Here is a 25,502-nt window from a genome sequence, read left to right on the forward strand (position 1 = left end):
GAGGCTACGTAAGTACCCCAGGATGCCAAGGTCTTGAGGGCTAAGAAGAGACTGCTCCAGGTCTGGCTGTGTTCCTGCCCACGGTAACACACTGCACATGCATGCATGGAACGTGGATGGACAAACGTAGGCTTCGAAGTCTTCATAGGATTTTAAATTTGAGGAGAGGACTCTACCTGTATGCTGAACAGAGTGTCTGACACATACAAACTGTCGAATGAAGGCCTCGCTGGTGGTGCCTGTATTGGAAAAGCCCGGGCCAGCTGTGTAATTACTTCCTCCGGCCAATGACTTGTTCCGGAACAAGTATTTGACCTAATTCTAGGATCTGAGACATGAGAAGCAAGCCTTTAGTGGAGCTTCTGGGAAATGGCTTCCTCTCCCCTTAAAATGAACCCCTGGAAGAGCTGGTCTTCTCTCTTCTGTCCGTGCAGCCCTGCCTGATGGGCTGTGCAACTCAGACCACTGCTGCAGCCTCTGGGTGAGGCCAGCCCCGAATGCAGTGAACGTAACTCTCCTTACGTGAGATGCACGTTTCCTCGTTGATGAGGCCTGTTTACGTCGGAGTTTCTGTTACTTACCTGTATACACTCAGACCCTCGCTCCTACAAGCAGCTTGTGCTTTGAGGCTTCCTCAGACCATTCCAGCCAAAATAGCACAGTCTGGGCTTCCCTGGTGAGGCAGTGGTTGGGAATCTGCCTGCCAATGCAGGGGACACGGGTTCAAGCCCTGGTCCGGGAAGATCCCACATGCCGCGGAGCAACTAAGCCCACGAGCCACAACTACTGAGCCTGCGCACCACAACTACAGAACCCGTGCTCCACAACAAGAGAAGCCACCGCAATGAGAGGCCCACGCACCGCAACGAAGAGTGGCCCCTGCTCACAGCAACTGGAGAAAGCCCACGCACTGCAGTGAGGACCCAATGCAGCCAAAAATAAATAAATAAAAAATAAATAAAAAGCACCACCTGTAACCTCCATCCCCTCAGTCCATATAATATGCATATACCTGGTACTAATCACAGCCTGATGCTGTGTTACTCATTCAATTATCTAGCGCTTTTTGTCCATTTGCACCTCTAGGAGGTAAGTTCCATCAGACCAGGGTGAAGTTTGTCTTGTTCATTCCGCATCAACACTGTTGTGGAAGAATGTGTGTGGAATAAATTATGTGTGGAATAAATACGTGTGGAATAAATTCTGGAAGAATATGTGTGGAATAAATTAACAAATGGAAGGTGTTTGAATGAGCAAAAACCAGGAGTCTTTTTGCAAACCTTCACCCAAATCCAGCCTTTCAGGATGGTAGGTACTGGGGTTGGAGAGGCTGAATGACTCACAGAGAGAGATGAGGAGGCAGGTATCGAGACCAGGTGGGTCTGAGTCCAGGCCCTTGTTCTTAACCACTGGGCTCTCCTGCCTGGTTGGGCATGAGATGGGGTGGGTGTTTAGCCTCTGGTGCAGAATGTGGTCTGTGTACAACATGTGGGCTACTAGCAACAAAGGGAGGACATTGAAGATTCCATTTTATTCAGTCCACATGTGGAGTCATGGGTTAAATTCTCAGGACTGTGCTTTGGCCAAAGGGAACATATTTAGAAAAGAGAAACTTGGAGGATGGGCGGGGGGTCTTAAAAACTTTCAGGGGGCTGGGTATGTTTATTTAGAAACAGGGGAGCCTGGGAGGAGGGTCAAAGGAGGAGGGGGAGGAAGCACATGGGAATCTCTAGGGCACTATATTCCCTTTGATCACCCACTCCTAGCTAAGGGAGTCACGCGCCAGCTGAAAAGTCATGTGTTCCATTACTAAAGAAATCATCAAGAATAGAAACATGGTGTGTGTGTGTGTGTGTGTGTGTGTGTGTGTGTGTGTGTGTGCGCCCATGCGCGTGTGTGTACACATGTGATTTTATAAATATGGAATCATACCAGTGAGAACATGAATAAGAACATCTTGAGGTTGCATGAAAACGTCTGCAGTAATAGTTTCTTTTAGGTCTGGTGGTTTTCATCTGAATGCTTTTCCCACTACATCCAGATATTAGTTCAAAGATTTACTTGGGACCTAATTTTTGGCCACCTTTCACCACTGGGTTGATAAATTCTTCATCATAATCATCTCACATCAGCCTGGAATCCCTGGGACCCAGTCAGCTTTGAAGTTTCCACCTCTCTGCTTCTTCACTGTCATCCGGGACTCTTGACTCGTATTCTTTTGTCCCCGTGACATCAGTAGTCATGTGAGTCCAAAGATGGATCCACAGCAACATCCACTAATTTTGCAACCCTTAGAGCTTTAGCCTTTTGTATTTCCCTCACAGCAGCCTTTTCTGGGCCCACTTCATCCTGGCCCTATTGGGGGTGGAAGGCATGAATGCTGAGTTGTCATGTGAAAGACGATAAGTGTCGTCAGTGGGCTCGGGGGGTGAAAACCAGAGAGAAAGATTTTAGCTAAACATTAGAAAGAAGCTGCCAATATTAGGAAGAGCAGCTCAGAGATACAGAGGGCTTCTTTGTGAAGTAGTGAGATACGCATCACAGGGAATTTACAGGCCGAAACCAGAACTACTTGGCAGAAATGTTTCAGACAACCAGCATGGGTTGTGTGAGTCTCGGGGGTGTGGTGTCGGCAGAAAGGAAGGGCTGATGAAGCAATTGCAGAGTCTTTGAGTCCATAACCTTCATCCTCTCCACCCCTCTCACCAATATATGTTGTTCAATGTGCACATATGTGGTTATGATTCATAAGATAAAGCTTCATTTAAAGGGGTGACTGAATTTGTAGTAGCTTAGTTTCTCAATCAACGGATACTAAAAATGCAACTACTATTATACAGGGATCTGTGAAATCCTTTGACCCTAAAAGTGACTTCTTATTCTTGAAAAAATTGAGAAATGTAGCTTTAGTAGATTCAAATTCCCTATGGGAGAAATCTGATTAGGTGACATTTATTTCCTTTCTAACCAGTTCTCAGATCCTAAGGGTTCACATTTAACATAATATTATTCCAAAAAAAGAAAGAAGAGAAATAAGCAAGATTTCTATGTATGTGATTATTTTGTCACTAAGAAATGGATCATTAAAAAAAATATGTAAGGGGCATGCCCATTGGAAAAAAAAAAGGAAATTGTATTTAATAATTCAATTATCCACATATCTGTCACTGACACTGACATTTTTTTCTTAAAAATCCATTTGGACAGGCTACTCAAATGTCGCTTATGTGACCCTGAACTTTAGGCATTAACTAAAGTGCAGCGTGCATCACGTTTAAGCAGCCTGCAGGAAAAGAAACACTCCTCATGGAGACGGGCCCTTGGCCATCCCTCAACCCCATTAAGGAGCTGAAAGAAACAGAGGCTGCAATCCAAATTTGCAGCAAAAATTAAGTCAGCCACAAAGTAGGACTTTTGGAGGGCAAGTGTTGTCCAATTCCACAGCTCTTGCTGGTTGGGTTAAAATCCTTCCTAAAAGATGGGTGTGAACCCTCACTTCAGGGGAACTTGGGTAAGAGATTACGTTTGACTTCTTTCCTAGGAGATCACATGGCATCTAGAGAAGGAAGAGTAAAGTCTCAGGAAGCAAAATTTTAGATCATATATTTAAGGGAGAAATACATCACCTGCATCTGAGGCTGCCATAAGGAGTCAGGGGAACCGGGGTCTGGCTTGATTCTCCCACATCAGAGCTCTGGGCTTGGCCTCAATTCCCGGTGCAGCGTTTTCACCACGTGACCTCGGGCGAGGTGTGGTGCAGCCAGCTGCAGAGCAAGAGGGAAAGACCGAGAGGAGTTGTACAGTTTCCTGGGAAAGACGCAGCACACCACCCAGGGACACTCAGGGGACTCCTGGGGTCAGTCACCAGAAGGAGAGATGAGGGGATCTGTGGGCGAGGCCCTCGACTGTGGGTCCCTTGGGAAGGAACAGGTGACGCAACGCAAGCAGGGTTAGGGTTGGCTCATGTGAGTGATTTCCATGGGCTCTTGGGTATCGGGGCTGACCCTGGTTGTGTGGCCCGGACCCTGCAGCAATTAGGGTAGGTGTCGTGATGGAGAGTGTGGGGTGCCTGTGAAGAAGATGGATGGGGGTGTGGACTTAATCCACTGCTCAGGATGGGGAACTAACCAGCCTCTAGCTGAGGCCTCAGAACTAAGGACCGCATGACACGGGCCTTGACCAAATCACCTCCCCTTTCTGGAATTCCGTTTCCTCATTTTTCATATGGAGGATCAACTAAGATGTCTCTAAATTCCCTTCAATTCCAAAGTTGCTCACTTTCAGGAGTTCCCTGGCTGTCCAGTAGTTAGGACTCTACAACTTTATTGCCAAGGGCACGGGTTCAATCCCTGGTCGGGGAACTAAGGTCCCGCAAACCACGCAGTACGGCCAGAAAATGACCCCAACCAAACAAACAGACAAAACACAAAGTTATTCACTTTGATGAAAGCACTTTCTGAGACTATTTGCACCATCTCCAAGAAAACCAATGCTTTCCAGCTCAAACATGCTGGAATTCTAATTTAATGTAAACAATAATTTTCCAAATATTGCCAGGATTGTCTAGAATGCAAAACACACCATGGAATAAACATGAACTGCAGATTTAATTTTTAATACAGTATTTGAAGCCCTGGTGGACTCATCATCCACCTCAGCATTGTTCCCACATAAAACGCAGATTGCTGTTCCAAAATCTGTGCCCTCGATTTCCCTGTACCATCTAACTATCTCTCCAAGGGTGTGCTCTCTCCCGTGCAATGTATTGTAATCTTCTGGAGGAGAGTGAATGTTATTGTCTGTTCATTCATTTGTCCAATCAATCATTCAGCCATTCAACAGACATTTATTGGCTCCAAATTTCTATGTACCATGCACTTTCTAAGCACCAAGGATGCAAAATAACTAGGGCACGGCCCACCCCCTTGATGATTTCCACATCTCGGCCAGGGAGCTATTTGTTTCAACAAACATGTAAGGGAGAGGGAGAGAGAAAGAGTGGAGCTCAAAAAAATGGTCACAATTGTCAATTTGTCCCAAAAGAATGACCACACAGATTGTCTCCTGTATACAGAAAATGGTAAAAATGTCTTGACCTTCTATTTTAAAAATTATGAAAAACGTGATGTATGGCTTCTTCTTCCTGGGCCTTCTCTTTCTCTATGGCATCTTCTTATAAAACCCCACAGGCTAATTTTATTTCAGTGTGCCTTTCCCAGGGGTGATCTATCTTCTGAAATCCCCCTCACTTCCTCTAGCCACCCAGTCCTCTACCAATCCCATATTTCATCAGCAAAGTCATTTTGGGTGAAAAAACAGCTGCATTAAATTTTCAGACTTGCATAATCATCCCAGTCATTCTAACCCTAGTCTTTTTTTTTTCCCCTAAAAGTGTTTAATGTAATTTTTCTAATTAGAAAGAGCACGTGACAGGAAGCGTGCCAGTGAAATGGGTAGGTGAGCCAATGACACTTTCCAGGCTCGTATCATGAACAGATATGCCAGGCAACCCACAAGAATTATCTCATGGATCCTCATAGCAACTCCGTAAGGTAGCCCCTCATTTTAGAGATGTGGGAAATGAGCCTCAGAGAGGCGAAGGGGCAACAAGAAGTATTTATGTGTTGGGCAAATGCAACCAATGAAAAATAATATTAAGTTTAAAGAGAACATTAGGTCAACTAGGGGAAAGATATTTTGGATTAATGCGTACAGCAGAGGGGATCAGAAATTACTGGGAAGGATGCTTAGTTTGTGGATTCAGAGTTTTGTTTTGTTTATGCTTGATTTTTATTGTCTGTGTCGCTGCCCCTGTGTGTTTCCTTTCCCTTGGATTTGCGTATTTGCTGCTTTAACAGCTCCTTAGCCCAGATACATATACTTAGCACGCTGAGCTTCACACACTGCCCTCCCGTGCCTGGGGCTTCCCTGCTCTGTGTCTGTGACAAGGACTTCCACCTGGATGTCCCACAAGCCTGACACGCTCACACTCAAACTTGCCTTCCTCCCCATCCCCTGCGCCTTGTTTCCCAAGTTCACTGTCCACCCAGTCTCTCGAGTCATGGATGTAGAGCCGTCCTTGGATCTTACCTGCCCTCCTCCCTTCTGCCTCCACCTCCAGCTCTCTGATTCTATGGATTCTGCAATATGTTCCTTTCTGTGCCCATCCCCCTCCATCCCTCCAGCACTATGCTTGCTCAGGTCCACCGAGCTGTCACTTGGACCTCGGCAGCAGCATCCCTGGCCCTTCATATCCTGGGAGAGGCTATTTAATGACCAATCCTTTTGTTTTGGTAAATGCATTTTCCACCTAACAAAACTGACTTAGACTGGTTTCTCCCGAAGCAGACACTGACATGAGGACTCACATGCAGATCACTTGCAAGAACATGTTCCCAGGGGAAGCTGGTAAAGCAATCAGGGAAACAGAACAGGAAGGGGAAAGAAGCCAAGCAGGAGTTCAATGTCAGGCCAAGCCTTCAGCCTGATTCTGCAGGAAACTCCGGCGTACAAAGGATGCCTCAGCGTTTGTCCCTACTCAGATAAAGGGGCTGGGCTTTGATACCCTGCATCACACAATCGTGGGCTAAAACCCACCCCAGGGAGACATTACTCCCAGGTGCTTCCTGCTCTCTGTACCTGCAGGCAAAAGGCTCCAGTAGCCTTGGGGCAGACAGCTGCTGGAGCAGGCCACAGATGCAAAAGCACAATGCATGCAGAAACCAGGGAGGGGGCTCCCAGGGTATCTGAGGGGAGCACCAAAAAATCCACTATGGAAAATCTTCCAATTTTAAAGAAGAGAGAGAACTAATATTGTCTGGGTACTTCCCATATTCACAACCACTCTGCAAGTGAGCGCCATTTTCCTTATTTTATTGTCGCAAAGACAAAACTAGTATTAGCTGAACCAGTGGCTCCAGAATTTCTCAAATGGAAGGAATATTACTTATTTAACAAGGCGATATAGTAAGAGCTTGGATGTCCAGAGAACAAAAAGAGTTGCTCCTCAGGTCTTGGGAAGACTAATAAGACACATGGATACAAGATATGTCACCCAAGCGCATATCTACATGTATTCCATGTGAACTAATGGGCGAGTGCTGCTTGCGAATCCAGGATAATTTTAAAGTCTCCCATATTCACAGGCCTGGGTACTCAGTCTCACCTCTGAAATTTGCTGTGAAGTGTGAAAGAAGCTTGCTTGCTGGTTCGGCAACATGAGGTCTGAGATGTTACCTTATCATGTCAGTCACTAGATAATTTTAGTAGACACATTAATAGCATTTAAATAGAAATTTGGGGTAATTAATGAATAAATGAGGAACAACAGGTGGGAAAAACATTTTCTGGGCTTCCTTTTCCAAAACACCTTTAAAAAATCCTCTTGCATAGATCGTTCTTGATATTTAATATGTTGAGTTTCCTCTTGACCCCCTACATACATTTATGTTGATTAATATATATTCAAAAAAGTATATTTAGGGGACTTCCCTGGTGGTCCAGTGGGTAAGACTCCTCAATCCTAGTGCAGGGGGCCCCAGTTCAATCCCTGGTCAGGAAACTAGATCCCGCATGGTGCAACTGAGACCCGCCCGATGCAGCCAAAATAAATAAATAAATAAATAAATAAATAAATTTTAAAAAAAGGAGATTTAGTAAAAAGCATATCAGATAAGGGAACATCATTGACCTTTCATTCATTCATTACTCTACTTCATTCATTCATTGAACAAATGCTATTGAACACCTAATAAGTACAAGAGTCTGTGCTGGGCCCTTAGCATAAATAAAAGATTCTGTTTTCACAAAGCTGACAATTCAGGAAAGGAGAGAAATTTAAAACCTGCACACAAATATCTGCAATCTAATATTGAAAGCAATCCAGAGAGATAGAGAAAAGGTACATGATAATTCAGAAAAAGGGAGAGATCACTTCCACGTAGAGTCACCCAATTGCCCTAATCGTCTTTGGCAGACATTAACCCCCTCTGTGCCAGCACTGTGCTGGGTTCCAATGGAGCAAGGAGAAAAACAGAGGTTAACCAGTAGGAAGGCCTCCAGCTGCCCCCACTGTCCTGTCTATTCTACCAGCTCTTGCTCAGATTACCACAGACCTCCTACCGGCCACATCCCAGAGCCATTTCTTGTTCTCATCTATGTGGTCACTTGGCAGTGACTGGCCATCTTCTCCAGGAAGCTGGTCTTTCCTCAGTTTCTCTTGGTTCCATCCCCACCCCTCCCTCTGTCCTATGGGTTCTTTACTGGATTACCTCCTGTGATCATGCCTACAGGCAGGGGTCCCATGGACCTTTGCCTATTGGGAAAGAGAAATCTCCAAGATTATACAAAACTCTGTCCCATCCATAGGGTCATGCATTTTGTTAGCAGCAATAATAGTCTTGTAACACAATAAATATAACAAAATAAGACTAGGGACTCTGAAGGAGGTATAAATGTTTCCTTTATAATTTGAAGACACGATGGAGATGTAGCCATCATTTCCCTCATTTCCCTCCTGAAGCCGGGGCGTACGCATGGTAGCGGATTCTAGGGGTGTTGATTCTAAGGGTGTTGAATCTAAGGGTGCTTCAAGGAGGACAAAATGTAAAACTGGGTAGAGTTTACTGACTCAGGTTCACTCTCCGGGCTACAGAAGTTAGCATCCTGCCAAGGACTTGAGGAGATGGTGTGAATCTGTGATCCTGGAAGCATAGAAGAAGTAATGCCTTAAGCTAAGCAAAGTTGAAATGCTAGACTTGCCATGGCAGGTGGTGAAGGCAGGGATGGAAAGGCTCAGGGAGGTGGGCAGGCTGGAATTGATTTACCATTTCAGATGATGGGTCTTGGGGAAGACCCATCAGATGATTCACAGGAAGGCTCAGGACAAGCCACTTACTGCAGACATAAGGGATTCTCTGTTGAGTGGGCACCCGCATCATGAAAAATGGTGGACCTCCTCTGTGGGCCAGGGCTGATGTAGAAGAGGCTGTGAAAGAACTTGTCTTGCAGATAGCTGTGGGGGTGGTAGGACCCTACACCAATAGAGGCCAGCGCTTATTAGAGGGGCAGCGCTTAAAGGCCAGAAAGCAGGGGGTGCAACTACAACTGTCATTCTGACACACGGAGTACTACAGACATGCTTAATACAATGTAGCATCCTTAGAGGCAAGACAGATGAGTAGCTGGCACTCAGCTGATACCAGCAGAGGAAATCAAGGATCAGTGACCACCAAGGTGGTACCGGAAGACGAGTACTTTGTCCTACTAACTTCCCCTTTCTCGTTTCTCCTAAGGAAAACGAGCCCGCCAGGATTCTGGAGGACTGACTCCGCAAACACATATTGAGAAGTGGATCTGAACAGGGCAAGGAGAGGACTGGAGTAGACATGCAGATGCACAGCCCAGGTGCTTTTCCCAAGAAGAACTTGCTGTCAGTTACAGGGAACGTGGCCAGCATACAGCCCCAGGTCTTCGCTCCTGTGGGACGTGACTGAGCTGTCTCACCCAAGACTACGCCTTTCCTGGGGCAGCTAGTGACCCCGTGTGACGGTAACAATCCCACTCTTCCTAGTCCTTGTGATCCCTCTCAAGCTTCCCCGCACCTTTATAAATAGTCCCCTTAAAAAACCCACCTTGTAGTTTCCTAATTTGAGATTTGACTCTGATTGTCCAATGACCATCAAGACTGGTACACCCAGGAGACACCCATAAATAAACGATTTGGGGGCACCAGGCACCAGTGAACGTTCTGCCTTATTTAGCAGGTCAAGTGTAAAACGAATACAACTCAGGTTAGACATATAAACACAGACCGGTAGTATGTATCTTGCTCTGAGCTTTCTGAGAGGTTTTTGCACGTTTTCATCAGCCCGTCGATGTGGCATTTTGTTCTCACTCCGGGCTGCCGACTGCCTGTCTTAGATGTCACCCACTGAACGTGGCAACGACTGGCCACCATCAGTCAGCCTGGAGTCACTCCCTTTCCAACACTGCAGATCCTGCCAGCCTCCAGAAAGCATTTGTTCTCTGGGGGCTTCCAAAAATATTGACAGTTCTTGGAAGAGATTCAACACTAATTTGGGGACTTTCTCTTTTCCTTTTCCATGGTGACAGCTTTCCTGACAGCCTGAGGCCAAGCATTTCAGTTGTTTAAATAGTGACTTTTTAAAAAAAGACGATAATGATCTCATCTCCGTGGTTCTGTCTGGGTGGGTTGAGTGGCAGAGACATCGCCCATGCCAGGCTGTGGAATGAGCTCTTGAGAGGACGATGAGCTCATCAGGTTGCTAGCATGACTGTGGTGCTGGGCTTGGGCTGTCCTCTGTGTAGCTATGGCCTCTGGGTTCTTGCGTAGGGACACCTTTGCTTCTGAACATGGCACAGCTGGCATTTTATTTTCCACCTGGCCATCGGAAACTCCTCCCTGTAGAGATGCTATTTGAACAGATGCCTCCTTAAGCTCCACTAGATATGTCAGTCCTCAAATGTGCCCTTTACAGTACTGTCTCCAGACCTTTGCTGTTCCTTCCACCTGCAATGCCCGCTTTACCATTTCTACATGTGCAAATTCTAATCATCTCACAATTGTCATTATCCCCATGAAGTCTTCCACCCACCTCACAGGTTGGATTTAATAGTTCCTTGATCTGACATCCATAACATTATGCTTCTGTAATAACTTAGACATAATACTTACACAGCATTTCACAGTTTCTAAGCACTTTACACATGTCTTATTTAATCCGTACAACTTCTGACATTATTTTATTACCTGTTGCAAAGCTTGTTCACTGTGGCGGTCATTGGTACTAGTCACCCAAAATTCGCACTTCTTCTCTTGGCCATGATAATACTGCACTACCCTGCCCCTGTGAAGTTAAGTGTAGCCACGTGACTTGCTTTGGCCAAGATAGCAAAACTGGTACGTGATTTATGGGCTAATGCTTGAGAAACCAGGATTCAACGTGCCACACTCTTTTTCTCTATGACACAACTAGTGGTGGTATTTGAAGTTGGCATTACTCTAATGGCCTGGATTCTCTGCCAGGTGCTGAAGGTACAAGATTGGTAAGAGGTGGTCCAGCCTTGCAAATACTGATGCGCCAGTGCAAAGTTACTAATGCTGGTGCTAGTGCATTAGCAGGGCTAGGACATAGGTTACTATGAGAAAATGAAATAATTGCCATAATGGAAATATTTTAAAAATAATGTAAGTATATGAGGAGAAGACCCTAAATTTGCCTGGAAAGTTCGTGGGAAAAGTTATATTTAAACTGATACTGGAAGGACGACTAAGTATTATCCAGGCTAAAAAGTAGGAGTGGACTGTTTGGAGTAGCATGGGAAAAGTACAGAGGCAGGAGGAAAGCTTGCAATGTTGAGGAGAAGAAGTAAATGAATGGCCTCCCACAGAGGTTATGGTGAAAGAGAACACTGTGGTGTCTTTGTAAGGACCTATCTTTATTACCGATGGCACAAAGCAAGTACTGAGTAAATGACTGTTCCCACGCCCCTCTTTCCATGCCCAGCTCTATATAGTTTCTGACATCAAGGATGAGGAATATTTTCATATTCCCTATATAAATGGTGCACAAGGGGACCTGGCTCTCTTTTCCGCAATGTCTGCCTCTCGCTTTGGAAAAGATGTGGCTTCTTCAGTCAATGCCCCGATTTTAAACTGTCAATAGTTCCCCGCTATCTTCAGGAGGAAGGTCAAACAGCTGGGGAGCAATTCTAGGTCATTCCCCATCTGTCCTCGAGCTACCATTCCAGGATCAAATTGCACCGCCTTCATACAGAAGCACATGTCCTGAGCTTTCAATTCCCTGAGTGTTTGTTGATCACTCCCACTACCTTGAAGACCTTTTACTCCAAATCATACCCATCTTTCAAGGTCCAGCTTACGTATCAGGTAAAGTCAAATTCTCCCCTGATTCCATGCCCTTCATCCCTCAGAGTAACTCCCCCTCCTGTCTGTTGTTTCCTCTAGTTGTTTTTAAGAGGATTTTTTTTTCCTCTTTGGTTTTTGGTAGTTTTACTTGATGTGCTTAGGTGTAATTTTCTTTTTATTTATCCTACTTGGGGTTTGTAAAGATCCTTAAATCTCTAGCTTAATGTCTTTTGTCAGATTTTTAAAAAAATTCCCAACCATTATCTCTTTAAATACTGCTTCTGTCCAATTCTTAGCCTTTTATTCTTACAGAGATCCATTACTCTCTTTTCTGTATTTAGCTGTCTTTTCTCTCTTCTTGTATCATTCCAGTTGTCTTTCACTTTACAAATTATCCCCCCAGTTTGGTTTAATCGTCCGTTAAGGAAGTCCATTGAGTTTTTAATTTTAGTTACTCTACTTTTTCAGTTCTAAAGTTTTATTTTTTTGGTAGTTTCTGATTCACTGCCCAAATTCTAAATCTTGTCTTTTAACTTCTAGAATATTTTATGTATATTTATTTTGTAGTCTGAAGTTGATAACTCTGTTATTTGTATATGGGTCTGTTTCAATAGCTTATTTTGTTTTCTGTTTTTATCAGTTTGCCTCCTTGTGTGTCTGGTTATTTTTTGTGGAGTGCCAGACATTGTACGTGAAAAACCAGGCAAAGTGGACAGTAGACATTGCATGAATATGGTCCCTTTGAGAGAAGAAACACGTGAGATGAGCCCCATGACTGTTCCAGTTTTCTGCCTAGGGGAACTTTCTAGAATACAGTAGAGGGAGATAAAGCCCAAAAAGAATGCAGAGGTTTCGGTGGTCTGGAGAGACAGAGATCGGAGTTAGGAGCTGCTAAGATGGCTGGAGTTTGTGAAACCAGGTACTAGAGAGAAGGCGGGGAGCTACCCAGATAAGGAGCTCCAGAAATGTGCATAAGGTCCACTTAAGTCTTTGATCAAATACTAACCTGTGCATGCAAAGAGTAAGACTCTTTATAGCCCAGCAGAAAATAACTACAGAGGAATTGTAAGCTGAATGGAGATTCTGGGGGCTGTGCAGTGCTGGGGATATAAAGAGTTCCAACCAGCCAGAGAAACCTTGGGGGAACCACCACTTCACTCAGCTGACATCCCCCAAGGCCCTTTTTGAATTGGAGTGTCTATAGCAGTTATTTTGCCTACTGCAGTTATTTTATGCTTATCTCATTGTATGCTGGGGGCGTGGGAAAGCTAACATACCTTATTAGTTCAGAGCTCTGCCATTGGAGAAGAGCCATACTCAGGGAAGCACACCCACTGAGCCTCACCTACATCCAGACGTAACTTAGTTGATGAGATCCAAGGCTGTAATGGTATGGGATTTGGGGGATCATGGGAGAGGGCGAATATAACTTGCAGATGGAAAAATAATTTGTGACTGAAAGATGGGTATGGTAAAGAGGACCATAAATTCTTCGCCACTCCTTGCACTGAGAGACAGGATCCTACCTCCTCCCCTTCCTTGACCACTGAGATCAGCTCTTAGACCTGCATGCACGTGCCATGTCTGTCTTGGGAATGTTGGATGCAAGGGGGGGCCCCCTCTGTTGGCATTTCTCCTACACACTCTCTCACCCCATGCTCTTTTGCTCCTTTCTTTCATAATCTAGAGATAGGCCAGTAAGACTGGCCTCCAAACAGAAGGAATCAGCCTCTCCTTCTTGCTGGCTCGCACCAGGTTTTATGAGCGATTCTCTTGACACCTCTTTCCCTTCGCTTTGAGGATGGGAACCGTAAACATACACTGCGTTCCCAAGGCATGGGGAAAGGAGGAATATGACTTCTCTGTATTGTTCTTATCTTTCCTGAGCAGATATCCTCTCCTGCCTTCCAAGATTCCACTTATGTTGGTTGGAGGTTACTGGTAGAGGTTGGGGATAGAGGTGGTGGGATAAGAGCTGTCTTGCTGAAATGGCACCTCTCAGTAAGCCGTGAGGAGGTGGCCAGTTAGAACATGAGGCTCCTAAAGTCTTCTGTTTTCAGCTGTGCCATTCTTAGTTTTCCATTCTAGGAAAAGAAAGCAAGGTCCCATGCAACCCCTAGCAGCATCATTTTACATATGTAACATTTTCACTATATCTCATTAGTCACCAATTGCTTTTAAAAATCACTTCAATATAGATGAAGACTGAATCAAAATATAGTGTTGCATCCTGTCTTTAAACCCTAACATTTTCCATGACTTTTCAAATCCTTTCTAAAACTAATTTTGACATCTATAATTTATTTAACCATTTCTCCATTGAGATGAGATGCCTTTAAAAATGCCAGTGTTATAAATAGGGCTGTGATGGACACCTCTGAGACTAAGACATCTTTATGTGGTATGGATTATTTCCTAAGATCAGAATTAGAACGTTGAGGTCATAGGGCAGAAACATAGTTAATATTCTTGCTACCTCTTGAAAATGTCCCTTCCAAAAACGTTGTACCAGTTTACACTGCTGCTAGCAGCAGGGAAGCTGTGCTGTGATGGGCTTTGAAGGGGAAATCAAAGGCATGCTGGGTTTTCCCTGTCCTCAGAGAATGACATCATCCCTTGGTGTCTGTGCCAAAAACAAGTCTCTGTTGGATGGACTGTGAATCGTGACTGCTTTCTAAGCCAACGAAGAGCTCTCTGAAAGTGGGATTTTACATTTTTTTCAAGTGAGTGGGAGGCCAGTTGGCTCTGGATCTGAGCTTAGATGGAGGAAAGTTTGAGCTGAGCTACAAAGGTTTTTTTTTTGTTTTTTTGTTTAAAAAAAAAAAAAGAGTGAGAGAGAGACACATGAGGATTTTCTCCTTACATCTAAAATCTTCAATCAAGCAGGAATGTATTTAGCACTAAGGGTGGTTTCTGAACTGGGTTCATATCCTGACTCATTAGCTGGATGATCTTGAATGTTATTTAACATCTGTGATTGAGTTTCCTTCCTTGTACAATGAGGTAAATGACGCTTACATCTAAGTGTTGCGGAAGCTTTAGAAATAATATCTCCCACCCAATTCTCTCCTCTGAATTCCAGAGCCCACCTGCCTACCCAATACCCCTCCTTGGGTATCCAATAGGCGTTTGCAACTTAGCCCTTTCAAGGCTGGCCTCCTTGACCTCATCATTTAATATCACAGCCCCCGTGGTATTCTCAGTCCCTCTCTCTTGCTTACTTTCCTCCATACCTCTTACACCATATGGTGGGCTGTTTTACTTACTTGTTTTTTATTTTCCGGCTCCCTTCAGTAGAATGTAAACTCCCCCTCTTCCACTGTCCCCGATGAGGATGGTTTTCCCCCCAAGCCGCATCATCCTTGCAATTTCTCAAACACTTCAGGACCACCCCTGACTCCTCTCTCTCTCAAAAAAACACACACTCCATCTGCAAACCCTGAGGTGTCTCTCCTCAAAACATATGCAGAATCCAGTTATTTCTCCCAACTTTCACCACCATCCGCTAATCCAAGCCAGCATCGTCTCTCTCTGGATTGTCACCACCACTTCTAACAGGTCCCTGGCTTTTCCTGTTGCCTCCACAAGCAGCCGGAGTGGGGCTCTGGAAGCAGTCTAACACATGGTACCCACTGTTCCGTGTCCTTGCCCACCCACTCCTGTCTCACAGGGGATGAAAGCAGAGTGGAAGGAGCCCTGGGAGCTGCTGTGTCATCTGGCCCTCTTGACCCCCTGACTGAATCTCCCTCACCCTCTCCAGACACGTGGCCTCCAGGTCACCCTTCCAAGGAGCTCAGCTCATTCCCACCACAGGGCCTTCACATTTTTTGCTAAATCGACTCGAAACCCTCTTCCCCAAGAAGTCCATTCTGAGTCTGACAGCTCAGTGAGTTCTTTGCCTAAATGCCACCCTCCTTGACCTCATCATTTACTATCACAGCCCCCGTGGTACTCTCAATCCTTCTCTCTTGCTTAATTTTCTCCATACCTCTTACACCATATGGTTGGCTTGTTTATTTATTTGTTTGTCTATTTATTTTCCGGCTCCCTTCGGTAGAATGTGAACTCCATAAGGATGGAGATTTCTGTGAACTTTGTTTATTGCTGGATCCTCAGCCTGGAACATAGCAAGTGCTCAACCAATATTTGCTACAATAAAATGAAAGGCCCACAGTAGATGCTTAATAAATATTATTTACTATCACTTTCATCTTTATAGTATTAGATGAGCCTCACTTAGCCAAATATGTCATGAAAAGGACATGCTGGTTAGCTTAAGTTTCTGGTTTGTTGTGAATGAAGTCATTGTTGATGAAACAACACATTTTAAATTGTATTTTTAAAAATAATTCTTCCCTAAAATTAAGGATTGATTAAATGGCTCTCAGTCGCTTATTTAACACCCAAAGCTTTAATCAGCCATAAAAAAGAATGAAATAATGCCATTTGCAACAACATGAATGGACCTAGAGACTATCATACTAAATGAAGTAAGTTAGACAGAGAAACAAATCTCATGTGATATCACTTATACGTGGAATCTAAGAAACGGATACAAATGAACTTATCTGCAAAACAAAAACAGACTCACAGACACAGAGAGCAAACTTACGGTTACCAAAGGGGAAAGTGGAGGGGAGGGATAAACTAGGAAGTTGGGATTAACATATACACACTATTATATATAAAATAGATAAAAAGCAAGGACCTACCGTATAGCACAGGGAGCTCTAGTCAGTATTCTGTAATAACCTATACGGTGAAAAAAATCTGAAAAAGAATAGATATATGGATATGGATATGAATAACTGAATCACTTTGCTGTACATCTGAAACTAGCACAACATTGTGAATCAACTATACTCCCATATAAAATAAAATCATTTAAAAAAAAACACCCAAAGCTCTGGGATGGCCTTCATCAGTTCTGATGAAGAAACATAGGTGACCCTTTAGGCCCTTGTCTGCAAGCATCACCTCTGTCTCTCTCCCCTCTGGAGTTCCAGCAAAATCTTACGGAGAGACAGAATAACGGGGAAGATAGCTCAAGGGAGCAATTAATGCTTACTCGCCTTCTAAGAAGTCTGATTCTTCCCTTTAGATACAGGCAGAAGCTGGCTGTGTTCATATTTGTGCTGTGATGGCTGACCTCCTCTCTACCTGCCCTCACGATGCAGCCTGTGTACTGAGGTAGTGTCTAGGCCCGGGTCTAAATCCTGGCTCTTGTGCTGTGTGATCCTGGGTACGTAACTTAACCTCTCTGCCCAGTCTGTTTATCTGTAAAATAAGGATCTCATGGAATTGCTCCACGGACTAGAGAGGAGGTTTGAATGCTCCTAGCCCCATGCCTAGTGCATAGCTGGCCCTCAGGACATTGTCAGCCATCTTCCGCAGGTGTTCGGACAGCCTGAATCCCTCACTCACCCTCTGTACTGCCAGGACTCTGATCAATGGAACCACCCAGGAAATAAGAGCTGACTCCGTCTACCTCTGCAAATTTCTTATCCCTCAAAGCAGGACCACCCGGAAAAGGACTGTGCCCCGAATCTACACTCTGAGCCTGGGATGTTGATAATGCCAAGGGGGACATGGATGGTCCTGAGGGACATACTGTGAAACCTTTCACCCACGTGGTGGCGAGGACCCAGGTCACAGCCCTGCCACGAAGACCCAGCCACAGCTGGGACAGAGAGAGAAGGGTTTTCCTGCCCAGACTCATCTTAAACCTTGATCAGGCAGGCTCCCCACAAGGGACTAGAAGAGCAGACTTCACCGCGTGGGTTGAGGGAAATAAAAGAGGAAGCAGCTGCCCTTATTCATGCTTCTAAGACATAGTTATCTGGTTCACTGTTAAAATGTGTCTCAGTGAATGGCCTACTCAGGCTGATTGGATTAACCGGTCAGGAAGGTCCAAGTGAGGTGACACTGTTCTGGAAGAATTTTTGTATTACTTTCCACATTTAGATTTAAAAATAACCTTAGGCGTTGAGTTTTGTGTGAAGTGGGAGTGAGTTTCACGTTTTTCCGTACAGATATGCACTGGGTCCAGCACCAGTTATTGAAGAAGCCATTCTTTCTCTAGCACTCTCTTAGGCTCTCTTTTGTTGTAGATCAAGTGTCCATATGCTGTGGTCCTGTTCCTGGACTCTATTCAGTTCCAGTAGCATATACGGTTTTAATGGCTACATACGTCACATGTATTCTTCTTCTCTATCATCAAAAGAATCCCCATCGCCATCATCACCAGCACCATTACCATCACCAGCACCATTACCATCACCAGCACCATTACCATCACCAGCACCATTACCATCACCAGCACCATTACCATCAACATCCTGCTCATTTTCGTCATCCTGATCACTAAGTCACTGGGGTGCTTACTATGCGCCACAGCTTTACATCTCACTTCGTCCTCGCACCAACTCTACGTGATCAGCATTATTATAAACCTTATTTTACAGACGAAGAAATGGAAGCTCAAAGTGGGTGGGGAGCGTTCCCAACATCACACGTCTCGTAAGCGGCTGAGCGAGGGTTGGTCCCGTCTTCACGGGGACCCGTGTGTGCCAGGCCTTCTTCGAGTTCCCCGGAGTGCTTCCCCCAGCTACAGTCTTCACATCAATTATATGCCCCGCGCTCTAGCCTAGAGGCGGCTGTGACAGGTAGTGGGACAGATGGAACCGACCCGAGTTTGCTCTATTTATGAACAACTGAATGAGTAAAGTTCAGCTCAGATGGGGTTTGTGACCCTTGTAGAACTTTTAAAGACTGAAGTTGGCCTGGGGAAGGAATTCGCAACCCAAGCGGGGCTAAGCAGTCAATAGAGATGTCTGAAGACCTACTTAGGAGAAGCTCCCCTTGGAGGGGCCCACGGAGCTCCCCTTCATTACGCCACACCCCCAGCTCCTCTCCCCTCCGGCATGGGGGTTTCTGACAGGTTAGACCCAGCACCGAATGCAGGGCATGGTTTCCACGGTGCCAGGGAGTTGCCCCGACCCTGTCCCATTAGCACAACTCACAATCGACCTATCCATCTGCCTGGAGATGCCGTGTGCTCTATTTAAGGGGTGACCTGGGAACAGAACAATTCCAGTCAGGTAAAACTGGCTCTGGAAGCCTTGAGCCCTGAGAGCTGGGAGGCAGGAGGGCCCAGGGGATAGTACAGCCAAGGGGAGTGAGTGGAAGGACACTTGTGGGCCGGGAGCACTTCACCTTCTCTGACCCCAGGGTCCCGCTCATGGCTAACACAGACCTACTGATGTTTCTGCTGAGTTCCCATTCCTGTCTGAAGTCAGCAGCCGAGGGGGTGCTCACTGCATTCCGGTAACACCTCCGAAGGTAATTTCACGCCCCGCCTCGGTGCTGATGAAGCACTAGTAATTTGGGGACACTTTAACACCACTTCATTGTGCCAGCTTAGCGACCTGGCTAATGAACAGAAAAGAAAACAAGAGTAAGGGGATAATTTAAAGAGACATGGTAAAGAAAAAGAGTCCCTGCCAATGTTTGGATACAAGGCGAGAGTATGGGATTCTTTTTACGTCAATGGAGGTAAAGCTAGGAACTTGTCAATACGCTTACACAGAATTTTGTATATTGTCATTATAAATCAGCGTGGTGTAGTATAAAAGAAACATGTGCGGTGGCAGGTTCATGGTTTTGAAATAAGTTAGATCTGAGTTTCAAACCAGACTCTGTTCTTACTAAACCAACATGAGGTCAATCTCAAAGAAGCCCATGTTGCTCACGTATAAAATAGGGCTAATGGGCTTCCCTGGTGGTGCAGTGGTTGAGAATCCGCCTGCCAATGCAGGGGACATGGGTTCGTGCCCCGGTCCGGGAAGATCCCACGTGCCGCGGAGCGGCTGGGCCCGTGAGCCATGGCCGCTGAGCCTGCGCGTCCGGAGCCTGTGCTCCGCGATGGGAGAAGCCACAACAGTGAGAGGCCCGCGTACCAAAAAATAAAAATAAAAAAAAATAAATAAATAAAATAGGGCTAATATGCCCAACACTGCGGGGTTATTCTGGCTGGAGAATGTTGTACAGGGTGCGCTTAGAGTGGTGCTGGCCCCAGAGTAAGCACCTTATAAATGGCTTATAAATGATAGTCAAGTATGAGAACTTTCCAGACTACAAAAGCATCCTGGAAGGGGGTTCTATGAAGCCAGAGTTCTTTGGGCATACAAGTCTCCTCATTACCCTCCTGTATAAAGAACTGGCTGAACTGGAGCCTGCTGGGTCTAGGTAAAGGGTTGCTCTCCAGTGCAGGCTCACCAGGGCATCCAAACCCAGTTCCAGTTCAGCAAAGCTGATCCACAAGGAAACCAGGCTCTCAAGTCCATAATATACAGCCTGTGGAGGTTTTTGAGTAGGGCAGTGACATGAAAGGTAGAAACTTTGAGGTCGAGGTGGGAGAGTCATTCAAAGTGCTTACCATGGGCCAGGCTCTGTGCAAGCTTTGGGAGAACTACTCACGGTTAATATATAGCCCTGTTCCCAGGGAAGACGGGAAGAACATGAAGTAAATCCGGGGTTATTACAGCAACGGAGGCTTACAGAGGTAAAAACCTAAATCAGCAGGTCTTAATGAAGAGGGACTAAGGAATCTTACGAGAATGTATGGTGTTAAGATGTGTGGTGATATAATAAGTAGCAGCCCTGTTTTTATAGCCTCTGTTCAGATTTAATGAGAAAGAAGCGAGGAGTCTGGCATAAATGGATATTCATCCACATGGAAGGAGACATCAGGAGGGGGCAATCCATGTTCCCTCCGACGAGGCGTTTGATAGTAATTTGAAAATAAAACATTGTGGCCTAGCTGATCTGCAACGAGATGCATTGTCCTTACGGTGTGCAATTAGCTTCAAGGCTCACAATGTTGTCTCAGGAGCCAGTAAAAATACCTTATTTTTCAAAAGTCAAAATGGAATTTTATTTCTTAAAATTACCAGTTTGATTAATTGTAAGAGGTGCTATTCAATTTATTTTTGTTTTATTTATCTTTGGCTGGTTGTCTACCCAATAAGCATTCTCCCCTTCTTCCTGTCTAATAGAACCCTGATTTTCTTTGGTGTAAAACAGTGCACAGTTAAAACATAATGGATCTCTAGCCACTGCAGCAAAGCAGTGGCCATGTGTCCCAACCTTGGCCAATGAGATACAAGTGGGATCCATGGCGCAAGGTCTGGTGTGTGGGGAGCACGTTCTTCATACTTTTGACCTTTCCTCATTTTTCTATCTCCTTCCATCTGGAATCAAGATGTGATACTTGAAGATGCAGCAGTCATTTCATCACCGTGAAGATGAAAGGTGCATGCTAAGGATGGTGGGATAGGAAGACAGAAAAATGAAGCGTTTTATCAGACCAGCCCCAATTTGCCTAACTCCAGACTCCATGGACCTCCTGTTTCTTAAGCCATTGTGTGTTGGGTTTTCTGTTACTTGTAGCCAAATGCATTTCCAATTGGCATAATTTTGAAATTTTAGATGACATTAAAGGCATGCGTTTTTACAGTTTAACTTACACAGCACAGGTTAAGAAAAGGTGATAAGCCACTGATGGACACAGGGTCAATGAGGCAGAGATAAAAAGACGAGTGGACAGTACTTGGTGACCAAGTATACAGAGGCAGTGATCATTTTCAAAACACAAGTTGGGGGCTTCCCTGGTGGCGCGGTGGTTGGGGGTCCGCCTGCTGATGCGGGGGGCGCGGGTTCGTGCCCCGGTCCGGGGGGGTCCGGCGTGCCGCGGAGCTGCTGGGCCCGTGGGCCGTGGCCGCTAGGCCTGCGCGTCCGGAGCCTGTGCTCCGCGGCGGGAGGGGCCACAGCGGTGAGAGGCCCGCAAAAAAAAAAAAAAAAAACAAAAACCACAAGTTGGTACACAAATTCTGACCAACGATCTGACTGGGAAAGAGAGTATTTGAAACCTCATGGACTCTGAAAGAATGCAAACCTGTGAGCATATTCAAGCCTTTGAGGAAAGCAGAGGAGGACAGAATGCAATGATTCAAATCGGAGCTCTGCCACTTACTGTAGTAAGTGTGTTCTTAACCAACCTGGACTCGGTTTCCTTCTCTGTAAAATGGGGCCATGAAGTAAGTAGAAGGTGTGTAGGAACTCCTACAGACCTAAAGGTTTCTTAAAGACAGCTAACCCGGAGGGGGAAAAATCCACGTCCTGGTCCATGTGAAGTAACCTCAAGACCTGGCAGACCACGTCTGGGCAACCAGCTGTGGCTGCCTACCCAAGAATGTGGCTGATCAAAGATGGCCTTTGCTATGGCTACTAACTTACTTTACTCTCAGAACATCTGAATGAAATAGATGCAGTCATCCTCATTTTATAAAGAAGGAAACAGGGCTTCAGAGTACCTAGTGACTGGCCTGAGTTCATACTGCTGGACCAAGGCCGGGGAGAATGCTCTCTAATCCTTGTTCAGCTTTGTTCCCTATGCATTCATGCCATCTGCCAGATTTGGTAGAGATTGCTAGTCTTTACTTTGTAGCAGGACTCTGATTTTAGCTGGCGGATTATCATGCACAACTAACACTCCATTTCCAGCCTGCCTTGGATCTCAGAGTCACCGTTATCTAAGCCTTGGCCAATGAGAAATAGACGTATGTAGGAACTACGAGAAAGTTTCTTAAAGACAGCTAATTATGAAAATGTACTTTTTCCCTTTGTCCAGCTAGACCATGGATGTAATGGTTGGAGCTACAGCAACCTTCTCAGGCCCTGAGGTAATATCAACCAGCGATACCATGTGCTCAAATGGAGGATCAGAAAGAAGACTGTTGCTTAATGACACCACGAAATCTCCATACTAGCCCTGGATTCCCTACCTCTGGACTCTTATTCAACAGGCAGAAATAAACATTGCCCTTACTTTATCCACTTTTTCCCTTTTATTTTCTGTTATATGCAGCTAGATGAATCCTAACATAGCAAAAATCTTAACTACTATAACTCATCTATCATGTAGTGCTGTTGAATTATAAGCCTAATTTGAGTCAGTGGTCCCCACCCTGACAGCTTTGGTCAAGCCCAAGGAATAGCTGGAGAGTGGGCTACGGTGCAAGGCCTATTTTGAGATCCAGTGGTGTCTCTACAACCTCACGGTGATTTTTTTTCTGTTCTCCTACTGGGGCAGGAAATTGTAGCATATGGGAAAGAGCTTGGGCTTGGAGTCAAGTCTAAATCCTAAATCCAACTGCCAACCAACCTCTTATTAGCTGTGTGGCTTTGTGCAGGTGTCCTAGCCTCTTTGAGTCTCAGTTCATTCATCTGTGCAACAGAGATTGTACATTATTTCTACCTCATTAGTGCTGTATGAGGAATAAACAGATGCTGAGTGTGAAAGGACCTAGTCTAGTTTTACAACATAACAGGGGCTCAGTCATCTGTTGAATTCAACATTGCTGAATTTGAGAGAATTTTACATATATAAAATTGTACATACGTAATATTTATTGTATATATTTATATAAAATTAAATATCTGTATGCATTATATATGTGAGATTAATATATTTTATACATATATATAGAGAGAGAGAGAGAAAGAGAGAGAGAGAGCGAGCGAGAGAGAGAGAGAGAGAGAACTCTTGGTGAATATGGTTGCTATTTCCTTCCATGTATTCTTTTATTTATTTTTTTGATAAAGACAATTTATATTAAATGCATAACTAAATAAAGTAGTGATTTAGTTTAGATTTAGATTGAATTTTAATTTAGATTTTGTTTGCCTTTCACTTTAAGTGGGTTCAAAAAGCAGGGACGATCCCGGCAGGCTGCATACCCCACGTGCTATCTGCCATGTCTGGCATCTTCTCAGACATCTTGAAATCGCATCGCTTGCCTGCTTCTTTCTGTCCCTTCTCTCTCAATTTCCTTCCTTCAACAACCATCTCAAATGTTCATATTATGAACCAGGCACTGAAGGATGCAGAAGAAAAAATGGTTCTTGAATTAATCTTGAGAGCTTTGTTCTTTGATGAGGGACACCGAGTTCCTGCCTCTGACTGCTGTCCCCAAGTCCTAACGCCAGGCCTGGAGAGCTGCTATGAATGCAGACAGTTCTTCTGAGAGCTTCCACAACCTCCTGTCCGCTGGAATGTAAGGTCTTCAAGGAAAGAGATTTTTTATTGGTCACCGGTGTAACCCCAAGGGCCAAGAACAGTGCTTGCTCATAGGGAATATTCCTCATATTTTGGGGGGAAAAAATTATGACCACCAGTCTGAATCCACCTGTTTCTAGCTGGGTGAATTATTCCTCAAACTCCCTAAAAGCCACATAAAAGTAAGAAACTAATAATGATTTATTGATTCACCTTCCCTTCTCCCCCAACTTAGAGAATAACTCTTACTGAAGAGAGTTAATCACGTTCTTCTACTTGTTACACATCTTTCATGCAAAGCCTCTGCATGGCTTGTTTTATTTACATATGTAAGAATTTCTAGGTATGTATTTGGGTTATTTTCTCCATCACCCCATGTGCCCACACCCATTCCACTCCTCCATGGCATTCAAGTTAGTTTATTTAGCTTATGACCTTCGAACCATCTTGCATACAATTACTTCGGTATACATGTGTCCTTTAAAAAGCTGTGTTTCATTGAGTGTGTGTTTTTTCAAGTTTACAAAGATTTTATTGTGCTTCACCTTTCATGCTATTTCTTATTTTTTCCACTGGATACGATTTTTCAAGATCCAATCATGTTTCTGCCTGTACATCTAGTTCATGTCATCTGACCCCTGAAAACAATGGCATTTAAAACACAGTCATCATCTTATTCATCCCTTTCCCTGAACATTGGATAGAGTTTCCTCCCACTCTCTGCTATGAGGAACATTCTTCTGTGGACCCAGGCTTGAGTTTTGCTGAGATACGTGTTTCAGGAATGACTTCCTATGTGATGGGTCGGGCATTTGTTCTGAATGGTTGTTACCCAAGGGATACCAACTGTTGCGTGATTTGAACATCACCATTCCCACACTTATGTAAAGTCACCAAGAGCTGCAGACAGGTTTCCAGAGGGGAAAGAGCGCTCCTGTTTCTCCACATCTTCCCAGAACTTAATGGCAAGTTTTAGAGTCTCCTTGTTTAATTGGTCTTTTCTGATTGCTGGTGAAATTGACTTATTAGCATTTAGATTTCGTCTTCTGTCAGTCCTTTTTCTCTGATCTGCGTTGAGTTCCTCATGTGTATTAGATACTAACTTCTTGTGGTTTTAGACTTTTGCAAATAATTTTTGATATGAGGGGTCTTGTTCAAAACATCCTTCCCCATCCTGAGATCCTAAACATATTCACTTATACTTTTTCTATCAGCTTCGTAGAATTCTTTCATATTTACATCTGTAATCCATTTGGAGTTTATTTTTGCTTCTGATGGAAAGTTGAGATTCTCATTTTTCTCCTTCCTGACAGTATTAGGGCTGTGGAAGTTGTAGAAAGCTGATAGTAATGCAAATTGTGTCAGGTGGGCTGCAATTTATCACTGCCGTATGGATAGACTGATTTTGTAAATTCATTTCAGCATTGCTTACTGCCTGTGTGCTAATGATTCTCTATTCTCCTTTGAACTAGTTGTAACATCATATTGGTCCAC

The 25,502-nt window shown here is 44.6% G+C and overlaps 1 protein-coding gene across 6 annotated transcripts in view; it reads right to left on the reverse strand.

The window, feature by feature from the left end:
* The window catches only part of DNAAF11 (dynein axonemal assembly factor 11), a 124,160-nt gene that overhangs the window by 13,364 nt on the left and 85,294 nt on the right, over positions 1 to 25,502 (reverse strand). For 5 of the 6 annotated variants that reach the window (XR_010837434.1, XR_010837436.1, XR_010837431.1 and 2 more), the window contains 2 exons: positions 16,603 to 16,660; positions 3,627 to 3,764 (listed from right to left, as the gene is read on the reverse strand). The gene's annotated coding sequence lies outside the window, so the exon portion shown is untranslated. The remainder of the gene's footprint in view (positions 1 to 3,626; positions 3,765 to 16,602; positions 16,661 to 25,502) is intronic. The other variant, XR_010837433.1, reaches the window with a different exon arrangement.

The sequence above is a fragment of the Kogia breviceps genome, chromosome 17 (genome assembly GCF_026419965.1).
Source record: "Kogia breviceps isolate mKogBre1 chromosome 17, mKogBre1 haplotype 1, whole genome shotgun sequence".
NCBI classification, from domain to species: Eukaryota; Metazoa; Chordata; class Mammalia; order Artiodactyla; family Physeteridae; genus Kogia; species Kogia breviceps.